Source organism: Phyllopteryx taeniolatus, chromosome 3, assembly GCF_024500385.1.
Source record: "Phyllopteryx taeniolatus isolate TA_2022b chromosome 3, UOR_Ptae_1.2, whole genome shotgun sequence".
NCBI lineage: Eukaryota > Metazoa > Chordata > Actinopteri > Syngnathiformes > Syngnathidae > Phyllopteryx > Phyllopteryx taeniolatus.
This window is the reverse complement of record NC_084504.1, coordinates 30,589,062-30,614,328: the sequence shown is the minus strand read 5'-3', so window position 1 is coordinate 30,614,328 and position 25,267 is coordinate 30,589,062. Positions and strand designations below refer to the sequence as shown.

At 40.8% G+C, this 25,267-nt stretch overlaps 1 long non-coding RNA gene across 3 annotated transcripts in view; it reads left to right on the top strand.

The window, feature by feature from the left end:
* The first annotated feature begins 642 nt into the window (after nucleotides 1-642).
* The window catches only part of LOC133475885 (uncharacterized), a 32,656-nt gene continuing 8,031 nt past the window's right edge, over nucleotides 643-25,267 (top strand). For 2 of the 3 annotated variants that reach the window (XR_009787971.1, XR_009787970.1), the window contains exons 1-3: nucleotides 3,580-3,665; nucleotides 8,392-8,808; nucleotides 16,631-16,747. This is a non-coding gene — a long non-coding RNA (uncharacterized LOC133475885). Of the gene's footprint in view, nucleotides 768-3,579; nucleotides 3,666-8,391; nucleotides 8,809-16,630; nucleotides 16,748-25,267 lie in introns of those variants that run through there. The other variant, XR_009787972.1, reaches the window with a different exon arrangement.

Genomic DNA, 25,267 nt, shown 5'->3' with positions numbered 1-25,267 from the left:
TACGGACAAGATACACTCACTGTGCTTGGGTGAATGTAGCCTGTCAGATTCGAGCGATTCCCACAGGTAGACGACCCGGTGGTATAATCATGACTGTCACACTGAAAATAAGGCTGTCTTTACATGATTTGACCTCTTCGTTGCAGGATGTATAGTCTTCATTAATCATTATTAGGGTAGACGGGGTGAAAATGATTGATGATGCTAATAGAACGTTTACAAGGGTGCTCCATAGCAGCAAGAGATATGAATGTGGTGTCGCTTGGATGGCGGCACGTAGCTCACTTCGCTCCTCGCGGCCAAAGAGCAGCGAAGCTCTGAGGTTGGGCCCTGACGCTGGGAGGGATATCTTTAGACTGATGCTTTGTTGCCTCCAAATCCTATTGGCTTATACGTTATCCCTGCCTTCCCTCCAACGGTCGGCTAAGAGAGGCGAGGGACTGCAGAGCTGCTCGTGGCACACTGCTCGTTCCAAACTGATAGAAGAAAGTGTAGTGTGTGTGTAAACTGTTGATGATTGCTTTTACAAACACGAAAGTGGACACATGCTGCGAGGAAGACGGAGTCGTGCAGCCACCGTGCGCACGTACACTCGGTCATGGTGAACCCACAAGGATGGGAGGGGAAAGCGGTGGGGGGCGACGCTGATCTCGTTGTAGTGCATCGATCGATTTCTGGCTACTCTGACAAGAACTTCTGCTGTTTATACCTCAAAGCGCCACAGGAAGCAGTTGTCGGGGAGGAAGGAGCAGTGTAAGGCAGTTAAGGTATTTATGGGGAGCGGATAGATGTTTGGCACGATGACACCCTGCTAACGTTTATAACATCACCACGATAACAGGTGCACAGACGTGCACGTGTGTGTGTTTGTGCGTGTGTGTGAGAGACGCCCCAAACTAAGAATGAATGTGTGTAGGCAACTGTTTTTATACGTATGGATGCTAATGTGAAGGATTTGATTTTGGGTTCAAGACAAGCAGGAAGAGGTGGTGAAGTAGATTATTAACCTCTAACACGGAGCTTGATGCGGTTTGCTAAAATGATGGCGCAAGGGGGGGATTTATGTGATCCCCATAATCCTGCGGCCTTGATGCTCTAAATCCATTGTCATGCTTCACTTTTATAGAAAGAAATTTCCATGACTTCAGCTCCCCACTTATTGCACTTTGCATAACCACAATCGCATACATTGCTGCCAGCCATTCAACATTCCTTTTGGAATACCCCAGCGTCACATTTCACAAGGCAGGTCTTTGATGTCATTACACCCTTTTTGCTTGTGGTTTACATGCTTTTATATCAGCGGGCTGTTTCCATGTAATGCCCATTGAAATAAATTGGATTGCTGAACGAAAGAGAAACTGAAACGCTGGTAGCCAATTAAGAGATCCCCATTTTATTTGTTTCAGAAACATTTTAGAAAATAACCTATAACCATATTTGTTGAATGTATTTACTATCATTACGTAATGAACTTAACGGTGTTCAGAGAGCAAACTGACAACCATTGACGGTTCTAGACTAGACAAGTTTGGACTGGCTAGTCCAGTCGCATAATTGGTCCAACTAAATCCATTAATGGGGGGGGGGGTGCTAGACACAGTGTTAGTGGGGTAATGGCCCCCGCTACCCACCCCACCACCACAACCTCCACTGCCTAAAAAAAAAACCCATGTAGTCAGATTTTCACAATTTTGGTCTGGAGCAGCTAAGTCAAGTCCTTACAGGCTGCGTCTTCAGATTAATAAATATATTTTATAATGAGACGACCTTAGCAAGAACAGCATTTTTTTGTTTTTTTTGTTTGTTTGTTTGTTTTCGGATCTCGAGTGGGATGAGAAAAACCTCTCCATCCGGCTCAGATATTGCAGCATTTAACGGTTTCTTGTCACATTTGCATGAACATATGCTTTGTGTCTTCGAAAATACATTTCTGTAAATGTCAGGAAGTTAATTAGCTCTCCATGTTTTTTTGCCTGCATGTTTGTGTGGCGATGCAAGACAAAAGTCACAATGATATTTGCCACAGTGGGAGGTAATGTCATTCTTGCTGTTTTATTTCCCTCTAAAGTGGGAGATGTTAAGCATCTTTCCAGTCCCAGCCCTTTCTGTTTCCCTGTGGCACATTTTCTCCACAAAACTTTCTCCTCCCACTCCCCCAGCTCTCATTTTCCTCCCTCCCTGATGTCTTCTCTGCGGCATGGTCATTTAATACATCTAACCAGCTGGAAAGATAAATATTCCTCATTGGAGTGAGAGGCCCGTGCCTCTCCACTCACACAAACCGGAGATGAGGGGAAGGCCTCCCTCACTGCACAGTCCAGTTGCCTCAATGTCATAATAAAGACTCAAAAGAGGGAAAGAGCCTTTTTTTCTCCAATCAATTGCAGTCTTTTAACTCAGCTGTCACTATTTGTTTCATTGATATTGATAATAACGCACAAAGTGTATTTGTGACATTGTTTACAGGACCTTTTCTTCAAAACAAAAATAGCATAGGAAACAAACAAGTTGTTTTCTGCAACGGGATCTAAAATCAGCACACAATCCTAAGAATAGCCACGAGCACGCGTATGCTAATGTTTCCTCCAGCAACGCTATCGAGCGTTCATTTTGCAGGCTGTATTTGGCTGATTCTCTCTGAATGAGGAACGTGGATTGCTTCCCGAGGCTGACTCACGGTTTCTGTTTGGAGAGGTCCAGTCCAGTCCAGGCTGGCCCTCTGTTTACACAGGCGCTCAGGCCAGACTGGGAGGCCCTCTTTTCACACCCAGGTGCTTTCCAAAGAAAACCGGCTGCAGAGGCCCCTCGCCTAAGGTGCATTCAGTACATACTGCTTCATGTTCCTCATGTCGTCTTGCGTCCTTCAGCTGCACACTTATTAGAATAACACACAGACTCAGCAAAGAACATGCCATTGTATGTTGTACAAAAGTTAGAAATTCTAGCACTCCCATGAACTATGAGATCCTTGTCACAAGTATGCTCGAGTCGATATTTCTTGGCAGTCCTCAACGTGAGTGAATTTGATCACTCTGAGTGTGTTACTTGGTTAAAAAGGCTTGGGAAAAAAGTGGTTGAAGCTGCTCACACTGTAGAATCTTCTCATCCAACCCTCAAATTTCACAATTGTACCTTTAAGGGTTCAGTTTTGTACTTTTAGACTTTGGGAACATACCTACTGTACTGCATACCCTTTTGCGCTAGACAAGCAACAAATGGTTATCAATAGCATCGGTCTTATGGTTACATTAGATCAGCGTAGATCAGCCTTTCCCTGGTCAGTTTTTATTGTGTTACATACGTGTTGTGAACAATTTTATGGATCGTTGAGTAGTCACACAATTTCCGGTCGATCCCTTTTTGGTGCATGCTTGTTCTAATACATATTACTTGTGTTCGATGTCATTAATTGTTTTATATAAATGTCGTAAGGGACGAATCACATTTCTAATTTGGGTCTTGAGCTTAAAAAGCATGGAAACCACTGGTTTCATTTCAGGTCACAGAAATTAACTCCTGTTGTACTTCTAATAGTAAAGATGACGTTTGGCACAGAGTTCATACCTGAAGGGGGATGCTGTGGAGGCGTTGAGGCGTGGAAACATCACATTGGAAGGGAAGGAGCCCTTGAGACTCTTTATGAAGGAGAGAAATAAATGCATGTAAGTGACAACAGAACATTCAATGTTCAAGGTAATAGGCTGTAACTTTTAAAAACAAATGCAAACACAAATGTACAAGCCACAAACACCAGGACGTATCACCCCAAAGATTCTTTTGAGGGTAAAATGGCCATGCATATATGTATACAATAATTACATTTCATATATCTTGAAAATCCCATTTCCATCCATGGTAATTCTCCTGCACAGGAGTAATGGGTGTATTATGCAGTTATGACAGGCCCAGCTCCCTCTCGATCCGCTCCTCATCATCCGCCATGCAAACCCGCCTCCCCGCCCCCAGCAGTCAGACTGCTGAACAATCAAAGTAAAGAGTAAAAATATGCAAAATGGGATCTTTTTTTCCACTTTGAGTCTGCAGCACGAGCGAGACAAAGACTTTATCAAAGAATCAAACTCCCCCCTCACAAAAAAAAATAGGAGTGTTACATCCTAGTCTAGCTTTAGGAAGAAAGTCTCATCCTTGTTCCTGTATTGTTTTCTTCCAAAAATATTATATCATCAAAATACGTGTCAGATGCTTGTTAGTGCTATACAGTATGACGCCACGATGTTCCTATGAAGCTTTCTCTTAAGTATGATAGCCCTTGTTGAGTGAGCAGTGAGCACTGAATAAATGAGTGTGTAAATGACCGAGCCAATGATTGAGAGAAGAAATTATTGAGCTGGTAAATGAACAAATGTTTGAGTGATCGAGTGAGTGAATAGCGGGGACATTGAGTGCGTGTCTAACTAAGTAACCCGGCCGGTCGGGGAGCCACACACACTGGAGGCAGAGCAAACAAACAGCTCTAAGTGCGGCAGTGTTCACTGGGGGGCTGGGAAGAGCCCCATCAGACCTCTGAATGGGAGCATTCTGCCTTCTTGCGGTCGGCTATTAAAATCAATTAATGACGGGAAAGGGGGGTGGCCAGTAAAAAGTGACTTGTTGGGCTCGAGGGGTCCTTAGCGACATGTTACCTTTCTGGATCACTTGTGCCATATGGAACCTCCCCTCTTGTGGCGCATAACTCACTTTTATGGGGGCTTCATTGGCTAATGATGGAATCGTACACAAGCTGTGAGCATGGGAGTGTTCCTGTCCCCCGAAGCTGTCGCTCTCTCTGCTGCCTCACTGTGCGACACAGTCTCAAAAGTTTAGATGGATGTGGATTTTATGTGTGGCGTAAATGTAAACGCAAAACCGTGACATCCGATCTGGATCTGATATATGTAAATTGTTGACAGTCCCAAACATCTGACATAAGTATTCAATTGTAACTTTAAGATCTGCAATGTGGTCTGCAGACTACCAAGACAGGATGGCAGAGAAATTGCAGGATGAAAAATAATCAATAGAAGGGTCTTATCTTAACAAAATAAAAGGGGAAACAGGTTTGTATTCTAACGAAGCTCATGTTTCTGGTACAACCTTTATCTATTTCAATGTTCCGCTCTGGAGAGTTTTTGTATTTACATTTACAACCCCAATTCCAATGAAGTTGGGACGTTGTGTTAAACATAAATAAAAACAGAATACAATGATTTGCAAATCATGTTCCACCTATATTTAATTTGGATACATTATAAAGTTTGTTTTTAGCAAATAATCGTGAACTTGGAATTTTATGGCTGCAAAACATTCCAAAAAAGCTGGGACAGGGTCATGTTTAACACTGTGTTACATCACCTTTTCTTTTAACAACATTCAATAAACGTTTGGGAACTGAGGACACAATTGTTGAAGCTTTGTAGGTGGAATTCTTTCCCATTCTTGCTTGAAGTACAGCTTCAGCTGTTCAACAGTTCGGGGTCTCCGTTGTCGTATTTTACCCTTCATAATGCGCCACACATTTTCAATGGCATACAGGTCTGGACTGCAGGCAGGCCAGTCTAGTACCCGCACTCTTTTACTACGAAGCCACGCTGGTGTAACACGTGCAGAATGTGGTTTGGCATTGTCTTGCTGAAATAAGCAGGGGCGTCCTTGAAAAAGACATTGCTTGGATGGCAGCATATGTTTCTCCAAAACCTGTATTTAACTTTCAGCATTAATGGTGCCTTCACAGATGTGTAAGTTACCCATGCCATGGGCACTAACACAGCCCCATACCATCACAGATGCTGGCTTTTGAACTTTACGTCCATAACAGTCCGGATGGTTGTTGTCGTCTTTGGCCCAGAGGACACGACGTCCACAATTTACAAAAACTATTTGAAATGTGGACTCGTCGGACCACAGAACACTTTTCCACTTGGCATCAGTCCATCTTAGATGAGCTCGGGCCCAGAGAAGCCGGCGGCGTTTCTGGGTGTTGTTGATAAATGGCTTTTGCTTTGCATAGTAGAGTTTCAAGTTGAACTTAAATATCTTGTCTTTGTAGTGTATTCAATTAAATATAGGTTGAACATTATTTGCCAATCATTGTATTCTGTTTAGATTTATGTTTAATACAAAGTGCCAACTTTATTGGAATTGGGGTTGCAAATGCATAATACACAGAGGGACAACTGCATCGTGGTCCATGGAAAGTATGTTGAAGAAATAGTTTGGCCTTGGGCCAGACAGGGCCAAATGAAGAGGAGATTGACCGTTAAAGAGGCAAAAAAGATGGAGGAGGTTCATTTCCCAATTCTGAATGAACCATTACAGCCGAGTCTTAGAGTGAAGGAAAAAGCGTGTTTCTTGAAACCTTATCTAGTAATAACATTGGTCTGCTGCATCTTGCGCAAAGCAGTGGTCATGTTTAGCAGCTTTGTGCCTCAAATGGGCATTCTCAGCCCTTGGCGCTCGGTCACACCTCACTGGCATGTTTCACAAAAAGGCTTACTTTCACTAGGATCGCTAACAAGGGAAAGCCTCTTCCTGAGAGATACATTTAGCTGACCCATCAATTACACTCTCCCAGGAGGAAGCCAACGTGATAATGATTATGATAATGCTGTGACATTGTGATGATGACACGATAAGGAAGTGTAAGATGAATCTGTCCCAGCTAAAGTACTGTCGTGATCATGTCAGCAAAAGATGAAGTCAACCTGATCAGAGATGCAGATGATTTTTTTTTTTTTTATGACCTTGTCTGCACAGGGCAAAGAAAACTACTCTAGTAAGCAACATTTTATTGACTTATATATTTACCAAATAAAAAACTAAAAAAAAACTAACATAGAAATCCTCTTCATGGAGTTCGCTCAGTCGGGAAGCCGTTGCTTTGTAAAGTTTAGCATCAATTTGACTTCAGCTTTGTGTAAAGCGTAATGGACATTTTAAAACCCCTGCCAGAAAGCCAGTCTATCATTTACCAGTTAGTGCTCAAACATGAAGACCATGTGCAATCTAGAGGACGAAACCTCTCTACCTAACGTCCATTCATGATCTGTTCATGCTTGTGTGGAAAACAAAGTCTTGGATGTTTTGCGCTTGCCAGAGAACTTCTTGAGATGAATGCTGCATTTTTTTTAAACGGCGAGATGTAGGTTAAGTACAGGAAAAGGCTCCCTTTGCCTCTGGCAACTCAGAAGGTAAACACCACCTGAACTATAACGTCACTTTTAGACCAACAAACATCTGTGTGTTTCTACCATCTCCTCTCCTTATGCGTTTGCGAGGCAACGCTAAGTGATGCAGATGCACTCGTCGAGTTCAAAAACCTACAACTAACTGGGCAACATCAGTTCTCTCATTAGTTACTGTGAGCTAATGTTTCCCTGAATATTGAACATTAAAATAAGGTCGGAAGACTGACATGAACAAATGTACCTAAAAAGCATGGGCCATCAAGGATAAGTCAACAGTTGAATTCATATTTTCTTTCTGTACTGAGACACAAGCGAGTGCTGAAAACGAACCTAAGAAAAATTAGTATGAACCTATCATCGTTTTGTCACTCTCATCCTGATGTGTAGACGATGGTAGATTAAAAAAGGCCACCGAATTCTTCATCATCCTTGTGCCGAATAGGTCATTTTTTCATTTTGTGTTAATTTTCTTTCCAAAGCCTCTCTCTATTCCCACCAACCCGTCCTAATCTGGCTTTAAAGGTCAGTTTAGCATAATGACATCATAGAGATGAGCACGGGCAAAACCAGATTACTAAATTTGACTCAAATGTGGCTTTTCAGATGAAACGGCATTAAAAGACATTAACGCCGTCGCATTCACTGGCAGCTTTAACTGAGATTGCTCAGGACTGGCCCTTTGCTAGACGCTTTGTATTTTTAATGAGGTGACAGAGGGAGGCAAGATTGGAACGGGATGGTTTTACAACATGCTGAGCTAGGATCAGATACAGGCCGTCTATTTGTGCGAGATTCCAACAGCTTTCTTATTGGGCTGGGGTTAACCTCTTCAATGTGACTGACATTTTTAGAGCACAGACACCACAGTTGGCACAACTCAAGAGGTAGGTTAGAAGAATATTACAGGCTTTATTTGGCACAAGATTTAATTACATTTTATAGTGCTCATTTGAATTTAGGCCTACATTAACAATTACTGTAAACTTGATTGTTATCACGTTGGTTTGTGAATCACAATCTGGGTAGTTTAGAATGTCCTGGAAACAGATGCTGCTGCTTTGACTGAAAACTAAATAAAAAATCATTTCAGTTTCAATTTTCTGTTTAATTTTTGAAAAAGCAACAGAATCTACATCAGTGGCCCCCAACCTTTTTTCAGTCACAGAACGATTTAAGGATGTATACTGTATACTTTTTTTCGCAGACCGGCAACCATCCGCTGTTGACTGAGGACCTGATGGGATATTCCAGAAGCTAATCCATCTCCCTCCAGTTTCTTTACAGATAATTATTGACACCTCAACACGCCACACCACACTGTAGAACTAAAATTTCAGACTTACACAAAGGGAAAATATAAGATATTACAGTTATCACAAAGGGAGCATTGCTTAATCAGCACTGAAGATAATTGCGATAAACATCCATCCATCCAATTTCAACACCGCATATCCTGGTTAGGGTCACAGGGCACTGGAGCCTATCCCAGCTGACTTCGGGAAAAAGGCAGACTACACCCTGAACTGGTCGCCCGTCAGTCACAGGGCACATATAGACACGGACAACCATTTGCACTGTCATTGAGTGGGAACTGAACCCACACTGCCCGCACCAAAGTCAGGTTAGTGGACCACTACACCGTCAGTGACTTAGTGATCGACAATGCAAAGTAATACTGACTGGTCTACATCATTGTGTTAATGTGAAACTTCAGTTTCATATGTCACTTACAAGCATGTGTTATTATGATATTACTCTTTAACTTTCTCACTGGAGGGTATATGAAAAGAAAAATGACACAGGCGTCCTAAAATAATCACCAGGTGTTGATGTCAGGTTAGTAACGCTCAATAGCAATTAGGTGTTAATTATGTTATGAAACATTGCAAAACATCTATAGCATATACTTTATGGTGTAAGATTCCTTTATTGCTCACGGCACAACGGATACAACTTATACACAAATGCAAATTTGAAAGGCAAGTGAGCCTAAAAACACCGAAAAAAACACCGAAACATGCCAGCCAGTAAAACATGTTTACCCATCAGTAACTGTCTTGGAATGGTTAACATTAACCCCAAACCAGAAAATGCTTTTTAAAAAAAAACATTTGTTTCAGTTGCATTTTTAACTGCTTAATTGTTCAAAAGTGTACAGAGTGGAGAAGCTTAAGATGAAAATAAGTTTTTTTTATATATGTGTTGTTGTTTTTTTATTTAAATATAGACGATACATGAACGCATATAGCATGTCGGTTGAAGGCACGAACACACTAGCGCAAAATTTTGTCAGCGCAATAGCCAATGAGAGAACGTCACTGTCAATTCAACACAAAATAACGAGCACCAAAATAACAAAGTAACGAAACATACCTCATTGGCCACACTATCAAAAGGAGTAAATGAAGCTATACATATCAGGCTCTCAAATGATTAGCTCGTAATAGTAGTGTGTGTATAGACAGGAGCATCTGCACAATGCTCGCTCCAGTTCATCGATCGAGTTCCCAGAAAACAAGACCCTGTTCTAATAACGAAAACCCAAGGTTGTGTGTTTGTTTGTGTTGAAAAGTTGATATTTAATGTCTTTTTATTTTTTACAATAAGAAATGTGTTTATCCCCATGTGACAGTCCCACTCTGTGTAAGGCCAGTGTCTGTTAAAAATGTGCAAACAAACTGTAAGAAGGTGGAGTGCAAAAACTTAAAAATGAGTGGTTGTTCATACCAGACCGTTTACAATGTTCTTAAATGGACATTACTGCTTGGTTCCATGTTATTTTACTCCTGCGGTGTGGCTTTCACCAAACACCTCTCTCTCACTCTCCCTCTCATATAATTTCATGTTTTCTAAACAAATATATGCTTTTGTGCATAACGCAGTAAAGAAATTCCAAGAAATCGTTGGGAATGTTCAGTGGCCATGTTGGTTGAGGGCCTGACCAGCAGCGGTCAATGTGGCGTTTAACTATGGTGCCCATGGGACACAATGAAGAACACACTCTTTCGTCCGACTGCATTTAGACTAAAGCAATGTCAAGGCTGTAAAGCTCCTGCTCAAAGGTGCAGAGGTCAATTATCTGACACAGTTTTTCAAGTGTCAAGTGCATAATGTGTGCATGAAGTGAATAAAAGTCATCTGGGATAGGCACCAGCACACTCATGACCCTACTGCGGATAAGCGCCACAGAGAATGGATGGAATTGGTCATGGCTTGTGATGTAGGACAGACCAACGATTAACTGTTATTTACAATTAAAAAATACCACCCATCAAAATAATTTTACTCAATAGGAAAACGCTGAAAAGGAGCTTTTTTTTTTACTAAGCTTTACCGGCGCCTGTTGTAATTGTTGACAAAGGGAAGCAAACAAGGCTAAAGCACAGGTAAAATAGGATCAGGCGCATTTGCGCAGGTAATTTCGTCTTTGATTAAGATAGGATTCAATCAGGTGGTAATTTTCGGATCATCAAGAGAATAATTTATCTAAATAAGAGCCTAATTGGTCTTTGTTGTGCAATCTAGGTTTTCTCTTTATGTTCATAGTATGGCACAGATTCCTTATCTTGCTGGAGCCACTGAGGCATCACAAGGACCACAGCTGCAAAACTAATTAATGGGATTTATGCATGTTGGGTTGCTTGCTAACATGCACATTTGTGAGGCATGCAAAGTCATCTGCAAGCCATTGTCACAGGGGGAAAAGGAAATCTAGTCTTTACACTGGTTTCTGTTTTTTTCCACGAGCGCACAAAGCTCTGATGAGGTTTGGAATGAAGAAATAAACCACCTAAACAAACCAGACTTTGTGAAGTTCCAAACTAGCCAGGAGGCCGATGGTTTCTACCTTGGTCAATATTGTTCTTTGTGTTAGCATAAAAAGCAAGAGTTGTAGCCATGAATACACAGTAGAAGGGATGCCCAACCACTGAACTGCAGCCCAAGGAGAGAAAAGGCGGAAATAATCTTTCATAATTTCATTCAAATGCAACATAACCGCAGACTATTTTTATGTTTGAAAAAATGGCCACTTCCATATGTGTGTCTTTCGCACAGTTCAGTTGTCTCGCTTTTTGTCATGTTCCACTAAGTCCACCAGCTAAACACAGCTAAAATGACCAAAAACAAAGGTTGCTGGATATCCAATGTTTTGTGCAAACATTATTTAATCTTGTAACACATGACTCTGTTTCTGATTCTATATACACCGTATGTCTAGTAGCATTTGTTTTTGTAGCGTTTGTATGGAATATATTTCTGCAAAAAGACAATCAATTATTGTTGAAGTAATTCAGTTGGTAACACAAACCGCTAGTGAGCATCATCCTGCGTGATGTGCAGGTGGTTCACTGGTCCAATTTCACACAAGCCAAGTCTATTTATTTCCAGTTAGACTTGTTTTATTTTTTATTTTTTAGACTTGTTCCCCATTGCCTGCTTGATAACTGTTCAACTGCAATTAGCAACAGATGCCACCTCACAGAGTGCTAATTTTAATTGTACGTGATGAGCACAGCTAATCACTGTGGTGGGCTCCGATCTTCCTACAACTGTGATGGGTAGCTTCTTCCACAGATTCTTTTCACAACCAAACCCAACACACATGCACGACACAACTTTCTGCTCCCCGACATTTTATATTAACACTGTCTGTGGTCACTGGGAGGGAGGCTAGATTGGGTGACCACAAATTAGCCATGTCCATAATATTTCAAGCCTGTTTGGTGCAGTGAGAGGAGTCTGTTTGTTTTGGTGTCAAGGCGATTTAGAATCAAAATGAGGACCTCCGGCACATATGTGGACCTCCATGCCAGAAAGCAGCACCATGGCCTTAAAAAGCCCTGCCTCTCACACTCCTCCCTGTGATCCAGTGGGAAACAAAAAATGAAAGGAATAGGGCAGCAACAGAATCAAGTCAACTTAACTTCAACTTGAGTTCATGGCTGAAGCTTGGTAAGCAAGCTGCTTTAAATTGGACTATACCGGGGTCAGCAACCCGTGGCTCTGGAGCCACATGTGGCTCTTTCTTCCTTCCGCTGTGGCTCTCTGGTTACTTTGAAATTGAATACTGTGACACTCCTGTGTCCTGCAAGACAACAGGAGTTTTGACTACCAGAAGTACAACCCCAATTCCAATGAAGTTGGGATATTGTGTTAAACATAAATAAAAACAGAATACAATGATTTGCAAATCATGTTCAACCTATATTTATTTGAATATACTACAAAGACAAGATATTTAATGTTCAAACTGATAAACTTTATTGTTTTTAGCAAATAATCATTAACTTAGAATTTTATGGCTGCAAAACGTTCCAAAAAAGCTGGGACAGGGTCATGTTTACCACTGTGTTACATCACCTTTTCTTTTAACAACATCCAATAAACGTTTGGGAACTGAGGACACTAATTATTGAAGCTTTGTAGGTGGAATTCTTTCCCATTCTTGCTTGATGTACAGCTTCAGCTGTTCAACAGTCCGGTGTCTCCGTTTTCGCATTTTACGCTTCATAATGCGCCACACATTTTCAATGGGAGACAGGCCTGGACTGCAGGCAGGCCCGTCTAGTACCCGCAGACTTTTACTACGAAGACACGCTGTTGTAACACGTGCAGAATGTGGTTTGCCATTGTCTTGCTGAAATAAGCAGGGGCGTCCATGAAAAAGACGTTGCTTGGATGGCAGCATATGTTTCTCCAAAACCTGTATGTACCTTTCAGCATGAATGGTGCCTTCACAGATATGTAAGTTACCCATGCCATTGGCACTAACACAGCCCCATACCATCACAGATGCTGGCTTTTGGACTTTGCGTCCATAACAGTCCGGATGGTTCTTTGGCCTCTTTGGCCCAGAGGACACGATGTCCACAATTTCCAAAAACTATTTGAAATGTGGACTTGTCGGACCAGAGAACACTTTTCCACTTTGCATTGGTCCATCTTAGATGAGCTCGGGCCCAGAGAAGCCGGCGGCGTTTCTGGGTGTTGTTGATAAATGGCTTTTGCTTTGCATAGTCGAGTTTCAAGTTGCACTTACGGATGTAGCGCCGAACTGTATTTACTGACATTGGTTTTCTGAAGTGTTCCTGACCCCATGTGCTGATATTCTTTACACACTGATGTCGGTTTTTGATGCAGTGCCGCTTGAGGGATCGAAGGTCACGGGCATTCAATGTTGGTTTTCGGCCTTGCCGCTGACATGCAGTGATTTCTCCAGATTCTCTGAACCTTTTGATGATATTATGAGGACCATTGTCCTTAAACTGTTGGACTATTTTCTCACGCACTTGTTCACAAAGAGGTGAACCTCACCCCATCTTTGCTTGTGAATGACTGAGCAATCCAGGGAAGCTCCTTTTATACCCAATCATGGCACCCACCTGTTCCCTATTAGCCTGTTCTCCTGTCGGATGTTCCAAATTGGTATTTGATGAGCATTTCTCGACTTTCTCAGTCTTTTTTGCCACCTGTCCCAGCTTTTTGGAATGTGTTGCAGCCATAAAATTTGAAGTTAATGATTATTTTCTAAAAACAACTTTATCAGTTTGAACATTAAATATCTTGTCTTTGTAGTGTATTCAATTAAATATTGAATACGACAGTCTACAGTCCCGGTCACCAGCTCTTCCAGCTCCTTCCCTCAGGTAACCCAAACTCGAACTAGCAGACATTCCAACAGCTTCTTCCCTCTTGCAATCAACTTCATAAACACCTAACCTACAATTCCATTACAACATGCTGGCAATTTTTTGACTAGAGTTTGTTGTCACATTTCTGTGGGGCCAATTATACATTACTCGTGCACTCACTGTAGTTGTCTCGCCATGCTATTTGCATATCTGTTGTTGACCAATACTGGCAACTCATGCCAGAGTAGCATCTGCTCCATTTGCACACTGATTGAGAAGTATCTGCAACATTTACACAACCAACACTGTCCCAGATTATCGCACTACTTGTCACTTTAAACCGCATACACTCCTTGAAGTCTCGGCGCCCTTTGCACAATGGTCATTGCACCAGACCATTGCAATATTAGTCATTCGAACTGCTCTAAGTGCTAGAGGACTCTGCATCTTTTTGCACAATTGTCCCAAAAAAAAAATGTACCGGCATTACCAGATAGCTAGCAACCCTTTACTGCTCAGTGACTGTTTTTTGGGGTTTTTTTTTTGTCAATGTCTTTATGTCTCAAAAGTGTTGTCTGTTGTCGTACTAGAGCGGCTCCAACTACCGGAGACAAATTCCTTGTGTGTTTTTTGGACATACTTGGCAAATAAAGATGATTCTGATTCTGATTCTGATATGGGTTGAACATGATTTGCAAATCATTGTATTCTGTTTTCATTTGTTTGACACAACGTCCCAACTTCATTGCCATTGTGGTTGCAGATAGCTTAATTGAGTGATTCGAAGAGAACACAATTGCGTCTTCCTCAAATGGTAAATGATCAGATAATGATGAGTTAACTAAACAGTCAGAGCTTCATAAAACCATACTGCAACATTATTGTAACTGAACTGTAAACACACATGAATGACAAAGATTACTATGCTATGGCAAAAGTTCAGCATTGCATTGCACAATGCATGCTGGGAACCACGCATCTTCACCGTTGCAACAATACTCTATTTATTTTCCAATTAGTTTTTACTGTATCTATCCATCCATTTCCTGTACCGCTTATCCTGACTGGGGTCGCGAGTGAGCTGGCGCCTATTCCAGCTGATTTTGGGCAAGAGGCAGGGTACACCCTAAATTGGTCATCGGCCAATCGCAGGGCACATCTAAACAAATAACCATTTACACCTAGGATAATTTCGCCACGCATATTGCCTTCATCATTAAAGTTAAGATTGAGTACGGAACTTATTTGTTTTGCTACTTTACCAACAGAGTGTTAACATTTTTATACTCGTATGACAGACAAATTATATTTAGTCACTTAATAACATACCAGTATGGTTAATAAAAGATAAATCCGAACAAATCATAGCGCAACCAGCATGTCGAATGGACAATGTTCTACCTTAGAATTGACACTTAGATGAAAACTAGCCTTCTGGCTAATTCTGGCTTTTTTAACCATGTGTACTTCATGTGTTTTATGAAATTGTATTGTCCCCTTTCAAAAATAAACTGATAAACTGAAACTGTATACAACAAAGTGAATACATAAGCATACGACTCAAATTTTATCATCAACGCAAATGATTAAACAACTGAATCGCTGTCCTTTGGTTGCTCCAAACCACTGAATTTGATAATCCAGTGTTGCCATGGCAATGACAGAGACAGTTTTTTTTAACTTATTACAACCCTGTGTGCCATAGAATTTAGATGGTTAATTTTGTTACATCAAAATAAAACTGTTACATATTTTTGCTTTAAGAAAAGAAGGGTGTTGTAAGGCAGAGTGAGCGTGACCACATCAGAAGAAGAAAAAAGAAAAGTGTCTAGTGATCGCAATGTGATGCGACTGAGCTGTGTGCCCACTGGCCGGTTGACATCAGCCAGCGCCTCTCCGACCGGAACCTTCCGGCGTCTCATGCCAAGGCCAGATGCATACAAAAGGAACCGAGGCAAGCGCAAACAGACAAACATCCAAACGCATTTGAAGTACATGACAATACCCCAAAAAAACATACTCACGATGGGAAAGTGAATGGATATGTGATACAAATGTTGTTCCTCCTGGTGGCGCTAAGGCACCGGATACACACCCTTTTTTTGACATCTGATGGCATACCATTTTATTATCTGTCTCAACTATGCACTAAACGTGGCAAATATTATAATTCAATGCATGGTTCTAAAGTTAGCCTCACATCGCTTACATCTGCCGGTGACAGAAAATCAGTGAGAAATGCAAATAACAAACAGTAACACACACATGAACTCGTACAGCACCATGTGTATTTAGGTTTAATTAAAAGTGACAATAAAGCAAGAAAAACGAAGCCAGCGCAGTGAGTTGTTACAGACTTGAATTAGCTTTTATTGGATTTGACATTAAAGTTATGTACACAAAGCTCATTAAGAATCAGAATTGTAGCAGTCTACTGTATGTAGAGAAAACCTTGTACCAGTAAGTTTTTTACTTTTTCATGCTTACTGCTAGATCCTGAACAATCACCATAAAATATTTCCCTGTTACCCCTATTTCTTTGTTTTTGATTTGTGCCAGGAATGATTTGTAATTCTCCTTCTAACTAATCGGTGAGACCCGTCTTGGTGTCTGTGCTCCACCAAACGCTGCCTCGCTGTCGCGTCCCTTCCTAATTAGGACTGAGAGACACTGACAGGGGACTCCACCATCATCCTCAGTCAGCCACATTATCATCATTACCACTGTCATTATCAAGACTGAGATCAAATTCCAGCATGGCTTCGGGATAGTGGGATTTCTCTACACCTGATGTGTTGTGTGTGTCATTAGATTGTTGTTATCACTGTGCCATGGGGAGTCCAGGAGGATGGAGACTCACTTCTACAAAATTGCCAACTAAGAAGGACTCACTTGACATTCTCCACCTAATGGCAACAATCTATTCAGGTAAAGGGCTGACAATTTGTTGATGCTCCTTCTTCCCCCCTTGGCTTTTGGTCTTTACCCCAACGTACAGTTCGTAGATCACCTGTCGATTTCAACACATCTCTAATGTTTGCATTATTGTCTGCTGTAGAGTCCATGGGTCTCATTTTATTGATTAAGATTAGACAAAATCAATTTCATCTTTGTGTCTATCCACGTCAGTGAATAGACAATAGGCTGTTGTATGAAGTACAGATATACATCTCTTAATGAATTCCTTCCTTATTGAGGGCCGGCGTAAGCAGCAGAATAGAACATGTGATTAGCTCATCTGCCTCACGGTCAAAGATTCTAGTTTGAAATTACGCGTGGAATTTGTATGTTTTGCTTTGTTTGCTTGTGAGGGATTTCTCCAGGCACGCTGGCTTCCTCCCACATTCCTAAACAAGCATGCTAGGTTAATTGAAACCACTAAATTTGCCCATAGAATGTCAGTATGAGTGGTGGTGCATCCTCTTTGCCTGCACTGACTGCACCTATATGCACTGCATCTCCATGTGGCTGGAGTTGGTACATTAACTGTCTCAAAATGGAGAAGTCCTCCTGTATTTTGCTTGTTATGGTAGCCATATTTTCTTTTTTCCGTTCTGACACCTGCAGGAGCGTCACCATTCTCCTCTTGATTTGTTTGAGTGCTCCCACATAGCTGAGTTGTGTGCAACTTCATCTTTAGCCTTGCCCGTGTGATTGTACAGTTCAGCCTGTAAACACAATCACAACAGATTGTAATTTAAAATGGAAGACTACATACCAGAACAAATCTATGCAAAATGAAATGCAAATACACATGTAACCCTGACTGTTTACGTCAGGGTTACATAAAGCATATTAAACTTTATTCTTTTCAGGTACAAGGACCATGGACATATCATGTAACTATTATGTGCAATTCAAGCCTCTGGCATTTTTATTTCCATTGCATCCAAATCCTTGCTGCATTTGCACCTTATCTTCTTTTCTTCGTCAATTTATATTTCACAGGTCTTGAGACATATTGGGCTAATCTGAGACCTTGGGTATCAAATTCCGTGCGATATCATCTGTAAATGTGTGTTGGTATGACAATTAGAAAATCCTTGAATCCATTTGTCGGTCCACGTCACTGTTACCAAGTCCTCAGTAAAGTCACTATTTGTTGTCATAAAATTCACTTGAAGCCATAAAATGAGGACTCTTAATTTACATAAATCTTTTATGTAATTTTTGTATTTACAGTGGGGGGTGGGTGGGTGGGGTTGATCGATACGCCAAAAAAAAAAATAATTATGATGAAGTGACGGAACACCTGAACGGGCTGAATGAAGCCTGAATGCTTCAAGAGCAACGTGAGTGCAGTGCTCAGAGGGGGCACACGAGAGCGAAGGGGCGTCAATTCCGACAAGGTCCAGACGGCATAGTGTGATTTACTCTTACAGTACTTTAAAACTGTGATACTCAACTGGGAGGTTGGGACCCAAAAGTGGGTCACTGAGCCATTTGAGGTGGGTCACGGGCAGGTAGTAAAAAAAATTATAGCATCATAGTTCAGACGGCTTCAGTTGCTACAGTTGTTTTGGTCTGCAGCCTTCATTTCTTAAAATGAAGAGAAACTATTGATGTTGCACTTTCCTAAAAAGAAGAGATCCGTGAAAAACAGGTTGAAGTTGAAGCCCCCCTTAAATGATTTGGTTGTATGTGGTTAGGGTTAAGTTTTTGTTTCTTAGCCCGCCCTAAAACCAATGTTAAGCCCCCATAAAATGATTTGGTACTTCGCCAAAAATACAGAATAAAATTACATTTTAAAAAATGCCCCCTCGCCCATCGACGAAACATACCAGCCACACAATATATGACAAAGTATACCGAAGTGTACTGCCCACACAATACCCTTTTTCACTGATTAATAATTTGGATTTGCACCGCACCCCAGTAGACTAAGTGTAAACCCCCCCCCCCCCCCCCCCCAAGCAAAACCTAGCGACGCCCCTGGTGCCAAATATACATTTTTCTACATGCACTCATCACTTTATTAGCATGAGCAGTTATGTTTAAAAATGTGATATTGATACAGTATGTTTTCATAGGCCGTTTTTGAACAATACATGTTCTTGATTGTTTCTAACTTCTGTAAGTGGGTCGTGACTCGGCCACAATAGAAAAATGGGTGACAATAATTGAGACCCAATGACTTAAAAGACCAACATAATGACGAATCCGTGAGAGACATGGCGAGCCACTCACAAGCAGAACACTTTTAACTACACGTGGTCAAACTGACACGTAGCATCACCAGATCTTGTACTGCGCCTCCATATGCCTACACAGACAGTGTTCCACTCTGCACAGCTGGTGTATCCTAATATTGACTTTGCAGTTGGGAAGCACTGCCGGGGGGATTTACTATATCACCATAGGCAGTGCTGAGATTGGTCGGGTATGAGTCGATCAAGCTTTATCTCTCCCAGAGGTACCAACACAAATCTTTCAATAAATAACCTGTTCTTAATTTTGATTTCTTAATGCAACTCCTGCAGAGAAGATAAATCAGTTGGAGTGAGGCCCCCAGATCTTGTGTTCTTGTGGAGTTTGTGCACCAGCCAAGTCTGTAGTGAGGGCTCGTTTAGGGAACTGATTGCTTTTTTTTTTTTTTATTATTTCACAGGGGGGCTCAAGAGCCTCCAGCTCTACCATGCTCACACATGGTATGACATGTACAGAAATACACAAACAATCCCGGCACAACTTTCCAAGCCCTCCTAACATCTGCTTGTTCTTCCTCTGATTAAAAAAATCCTCTGCGTTTCATTATTGCTAATTTGCATAGTAATAGCGTGCATATTAAACAGCTACTTCACAGGGAGGGCGGTCTAATGAATGCCGCAGTCTCCTCTGTTTTAACTCAATTTTTGCTCATCCATATTCAGCTGTGTGCCCCATCCCAGCTCCCTTACGACCCGCCGCCCTCAGGGACGGCAATTCTGTTTCCGCCGAAACGCTTCCTCCAGCCTCTCCCCAAATCTCAGAATCCTCTCCATTAATCCAATTAATTAGAGCTATTGATATGCAGCCCGCTCTGACCAAGCAGCTGTTTGACTGCCAATTGCTTGGAGGCAGAGGGGATGGCTTGTGGGGACTCTTGTCATCCTTTGTACATACGTACAGCAACATTTGCTCATCGGCTTCGAGGAAGTCAACACTCACTGAGATTTTCTCCATCTCGCCACCACTCTTCCAGCCATGTTCTCCCACCCTGAGTCTAATGCTTGTTCACTCATTACTCTGCATTTCAAACTCCCCTCCAAATGTATTGGAACAGTGAGAATAAATCCTTTTTTTTTTTTTTTCTTTTTTTGGGACTAAACACATTTGGGTTTGACATCAAAAGATGGATACAAGACAACTTTTATTTGCAGGAATTTATATCTGGAGCTGATAAACACATTAGAACTTTTTTGTAGCAAAACAATTTTTTTTCGGTGAGTCAATGTATTGGAACAGGTAGACCTACGTGAACTAGATTCAAGTGCATAAGACGGCTGGCCATAAGTGCATCAACCCTGTGACCCATTGAGGTTTCCTGACTGCATTCTTCTTTTGTGATGCTTTTCCAGGCTTTCTCTTCTTTCAGGTTTGTTGTTTTTTGTTTTTTTCAGGGGTTATTGTCTTCAATCTCTTCTTTATCATGTACGTAAGTGATTTTCAACTCGTGGGTCATGACCTAAAAGTGGCTCGCAGAGGGGGGGGGGGGGGGGGGGGTCACTGACAGGGAGTAAAAAAATACAGGTGGTCCTTGGTGTACAGTGGTTACAAACAGCTTGCAGTGAACTAGTTTGCATATATGTCGTCAAGCAGCACATGAAGGCACACACTGTTGCCGCCGTGTTTACTGCTTTTTATTGGCTTGTTTTAACATTGAATTGTGTCAACAGTTGAGAAGCGCTGCTCTACGGGGTTTCAATGTGGAAACTGACTTGGCCATGACCTCCTTTGTTGTTTTGTTCGTGTGTTTTGGGTCATTATCGTGCTCCCCATCAGTTTTGTTGCATCTTTCTAAACAAAAATAACTGACAAAATATTTCTGAAGTTATTTTGATGTTGCCATTATGTATTACATCATCAATGCATATTCGTGAGCCCTCTTTGCAGCTAAATGTTTCGGCCATCAGTGGCTGTTGTCTTTCCGGTTGACTATTGTGATTTGGTACAATGTTTGTGCAATGGCTCCTAATTTTTCATCTTCTCTCAGCTTCATAATTGCTTGTTTTCTTTTTTATCTTATTTTCTTTTTTTTACAGCCATAGCTAGTATAAATAATAATAAAACATTTTTTTTTTTTTTAAATAATAATAAAACACAAAACTAAGCATAGACATTCATTCCATTAATTCCACACTCGGTCACTGTTTTAACATTCACAAGTCCAAATGAGCAAAAGAAATACTGAATTTTCTTCATTCGGTCAACCACTTCAGTCGGTCCAAGTATATTGTACTGTATATTATACATCAGCAGGTATAATTCCTCCAATGAAGTAACCAAATTAGAAAAAAAAAAAAAAACTGGAAGACAAGTCCCGTGGTGCACAGACTAAGAAGTGTATGTCAGAATTACCATACAGAAATGAATCGCGGCGACAGTGTCTAATGTTTTGTGGCACAGCAGGAACGTTCACACCTCGTCTCGGTTCTGAGCTGAACCTGCTCATTGGAGATATTAAATTAGGGAATGAAGTGCTGAAGGAGAAGCGTAATTCACTTTTCTGCACCACTGGCTATCACGGCGGAGCAAAGGAACGCTGGTGGGAAACCTTATCCATTCTCTCTCTCTCTCTCTCTCTCTCTCTCCAGCCTCAAGCACCCAACTTTCATATTTTGTAATAGCCAAAATTTACTACCACCTGGGGTATGGCCTATCATTAGAGACAAAGAGTATGCATATTAACCTGAAAAATTGTATAATTATTCTTGATTTATTTGGGGGAACTAGGCCTGTAATAAACATTTCAGGACTAACAGGTCACTCATAAACTGGTTTTCTACAACATATTTGCGAAACAATACAATTTTGCAACTCTCAATTGGCACAATTCGGATATTGGTTGTGTCAGTGAGAAAAAAAACATGCAATTGGACAACACAAACAATGATTTGTTTAGTAAAAAAAAAAATAAAAAAAATAAAAAAGGGGGAAAAAAAGACCTGGGGCCGGATCTGTCCGACCACATCATTTTATGTGGCCCACAAAACCAAATCATAATAATTAACTTCCATGGCTCTTGCTTTAATCTGTACCAAAATTAAAACTTGTCATATGTAATAGATAATACCAATAAAATGTTGCAAGAATGTTTACCAAAACCCTTTTCACACTAACTGAACAAACTATTATCCTTGAATTCTGATTTCAAAATCGGTTGTGTATACACTGGGTACAGAAAGTATTCAGACCCCCTTAAATTTTTCACTCTTGGTTATATTGCAGCCATTTGCTAAAATCATTTAAGTTCATTTTTTCCCTCATTAATGTACACACAGCACCCCATATTGACAGAAAAAAACTGAATTGTTGGATTTTTTTGCAGATTTATTAAAAAGAAAAACTGAAATATCACACAGTCATAAGTATTCAGACCCTTTGCTGTGACACTCATCTATTTAACTCGGGTGCTGTCCATTTCTTCTGATCATCCTTAAAATGGTTCTAAACCTTCATTGGAGTCCGGCTGTGTTTGATTATACTGATTGGACTTGATTAGGAAAGCCACACAAGGGATAGGGATATCCTGGAAGAAAAGCTTTCTGTCAATATGGGGTGCTGTGTGTACATTAAAGAGGAAAACATTTTACTTAAATAATTTGAGCAAATGGCTGCAATATAACAAAGAGTAAAACATTTAAGAGGGTCTGAATACTTTCTGTACCCACTGTATGTAATGTTAAGATGAGGTGATTAAACATTTATACGGTTTTAGAGTCACAACGACCCCCTGAGGGTAACTGAACCAACAATGTGGCCCTCAACAAAAATAATTTTAACACCCCTGAGATATCAGAAGGTTGAATCCAAGGCAATAAACAGTATGTAACGTTTTAATTGTGTGTTTTTGCTGTCCGATGTTGATACTTGTATACATTCGGATGTATGTGTATGCATACTGTATGTTACATAATGTAGTTACTCAATAGATATAAACACAGTGATAGCAGATATGCTTCACATGAACATATTTGTAAATAGTCAAAAATCTGATGCATGCAATAAATCAGAATCGGGCACCGATCGCTCTACTTCGTTACACTTCACTGATCTAACCTCTGCTTAGCATCATGCCAAATACTGTAAATACCAAAATGTACAATGCCTTGGCAGCCAGCCTTGCGATTGAAAAACTGTTTTGAGGTGTAACAAATTCCACGTGGATATACAGTAACTACTATGATGCTGCTACCATCTTCATCCAGCAGCTGGATTGCTCTTTCAACATGCTTGTTGATCTGCTTCTCTACTCACAGCAGACGTGAGAAATAGTTTTGCAAGATTGTATGTGTGAATGTGTTCTTTTTTAGCTCATGCATCACCCTTTTAATGCGGCAGGGGAGCTCAGCTGGGACTGTGCAACAATTATTTGGCAGCATCGTTCGCTGTTTCACCCTCTTTTTATTTCATCATATTTGCCAACTTTAATTGATCATAGTACAACTCTGGTATTGATGTATTGAATAATCTGATCTGCACTGCATATTTCTAAAAATAAATTGTGATGAAATGATCATAGGTTTATTAGTACAAATATATGATACCACAAGGAGGGGATTATTATTTTTTTTTAATCAACAAAATAATTAGGGGAGACTCAGTGAGTAATCAAGTATTCGTTCTTTAACTTAAACTTAAAAACTTTGGGCTTCAGGGGAAATCTGGCCATTGGCTGGGTACTGAGTATATTTTTTTGTGGGGCAAATTAAGAATTGTTTACTTCCCATGATTGCACTGGATCAACCGCAAGCCACAAGAAACGCCACAACAATGCATATTACACACAAATTTAAATGTATACCATGTGCTAAATTCTAAAAGAGACCACAGCTTTAATCTATGAGAAAAATAATAGTTGCTCCAATGAAGCTTGATCAAGTCTGGACTGATCCAGAACCTCAGAGCATTATCCACAAAAATCAACCATAGGAGTCGTCTATTTGACTTGGTGGGGAAATGCCTTGCCAACCCCCTCACCGCCTGCCCCACGTCTTCTGGGCAGAGAAGTGTGACTGAAACACCTCACTGCACCTCACTTGGGATGAGCTCCAAGTAAATGGGGAGAATGAGGGCATAGGAGGAGCATGGAAACAGACAGGCGAAGTGAGGCTCAAGAGGGGCGCTCCTTAAAAAGGCTTGTCAAAATAATGAAAACAAATGGCAATGGAGTCTCCAGAGATGGAGAGGAGAACTTTATTTGTGGGCTTTGTTCAACATGCAGCGCTCCACTGTGGCGCGGCAAGTGGTCTGTTTAGAGACTGAGAGGAGCCTCTGCGTCGGATGAGGGAAATTGAGGAGGAGAAAAATGAGAGCAGTCATTGTAATAATTGTTCTGGGTCAATTATTCCCACGTTGGAGCAAATCATGCTGATATGTGTTAGCATGCAGCTGGGAATGGAGCTGCAGAATGAATGTAGCGATACCACAGACAGATCCCCAGTGACGAAAGCACAAGAATACAGTGTGGATTTAACACGGTTTGCATAATTGTGACCCAGGGGATCAAATGTGTTTCATAGATGGGGAATGTATGAAGATGCATAAACATCATGAACATAAAATTGAATGGCACTGAGTAGAGTACACAGCTCCACAGTCCTAAATAAGGTTACCTGTCTGTTACATGTATTTGTATTTTAACATCCATGCATTTTCAACTAATGGAAAAAAAAAGGTCAAAGCATGCCCAAATCCACTGTATTTAGAGGTATACAAACATGTAACAATTTATTATATCTTAGCCCACAGATCACACTTTTTTGGCACTTTGGTAGAGCACAGGCTTCTGCCAAGGCTAAACACTCATTGTATTACACCTTCACATATCCACATCCTGTATATACGTGAATGTTGGCAACAAGAGTCATGCAATGTTCACTCAGAAAACTTATTCACTGCCAGCCTCCCAGTTAACAAGGATATTTGACGTCAAACGCCGTCATTGGCAGTGAATTAAAGAGAGGGTTGAAAAATCTTGCTATATATTTTAATCAAACATGAATGCCCCCAACAATTACCCCCATCTGTGGGATCTTTGTACATGGACAGATTTTCTATACTATAAAGTGAAACATTGCATTTGAAGTGGGAAAAAAACAGTTTTTACTTATGGATTGCAATATTGGGGGCACTTAATTACCACAATGACATTTAAACTTGTCAAATGATTGCAATGATTTTTACAATTATATTACTCTAAAAGTCGTCGTAATATATATTTAATGCTGCCATATATATATATATATA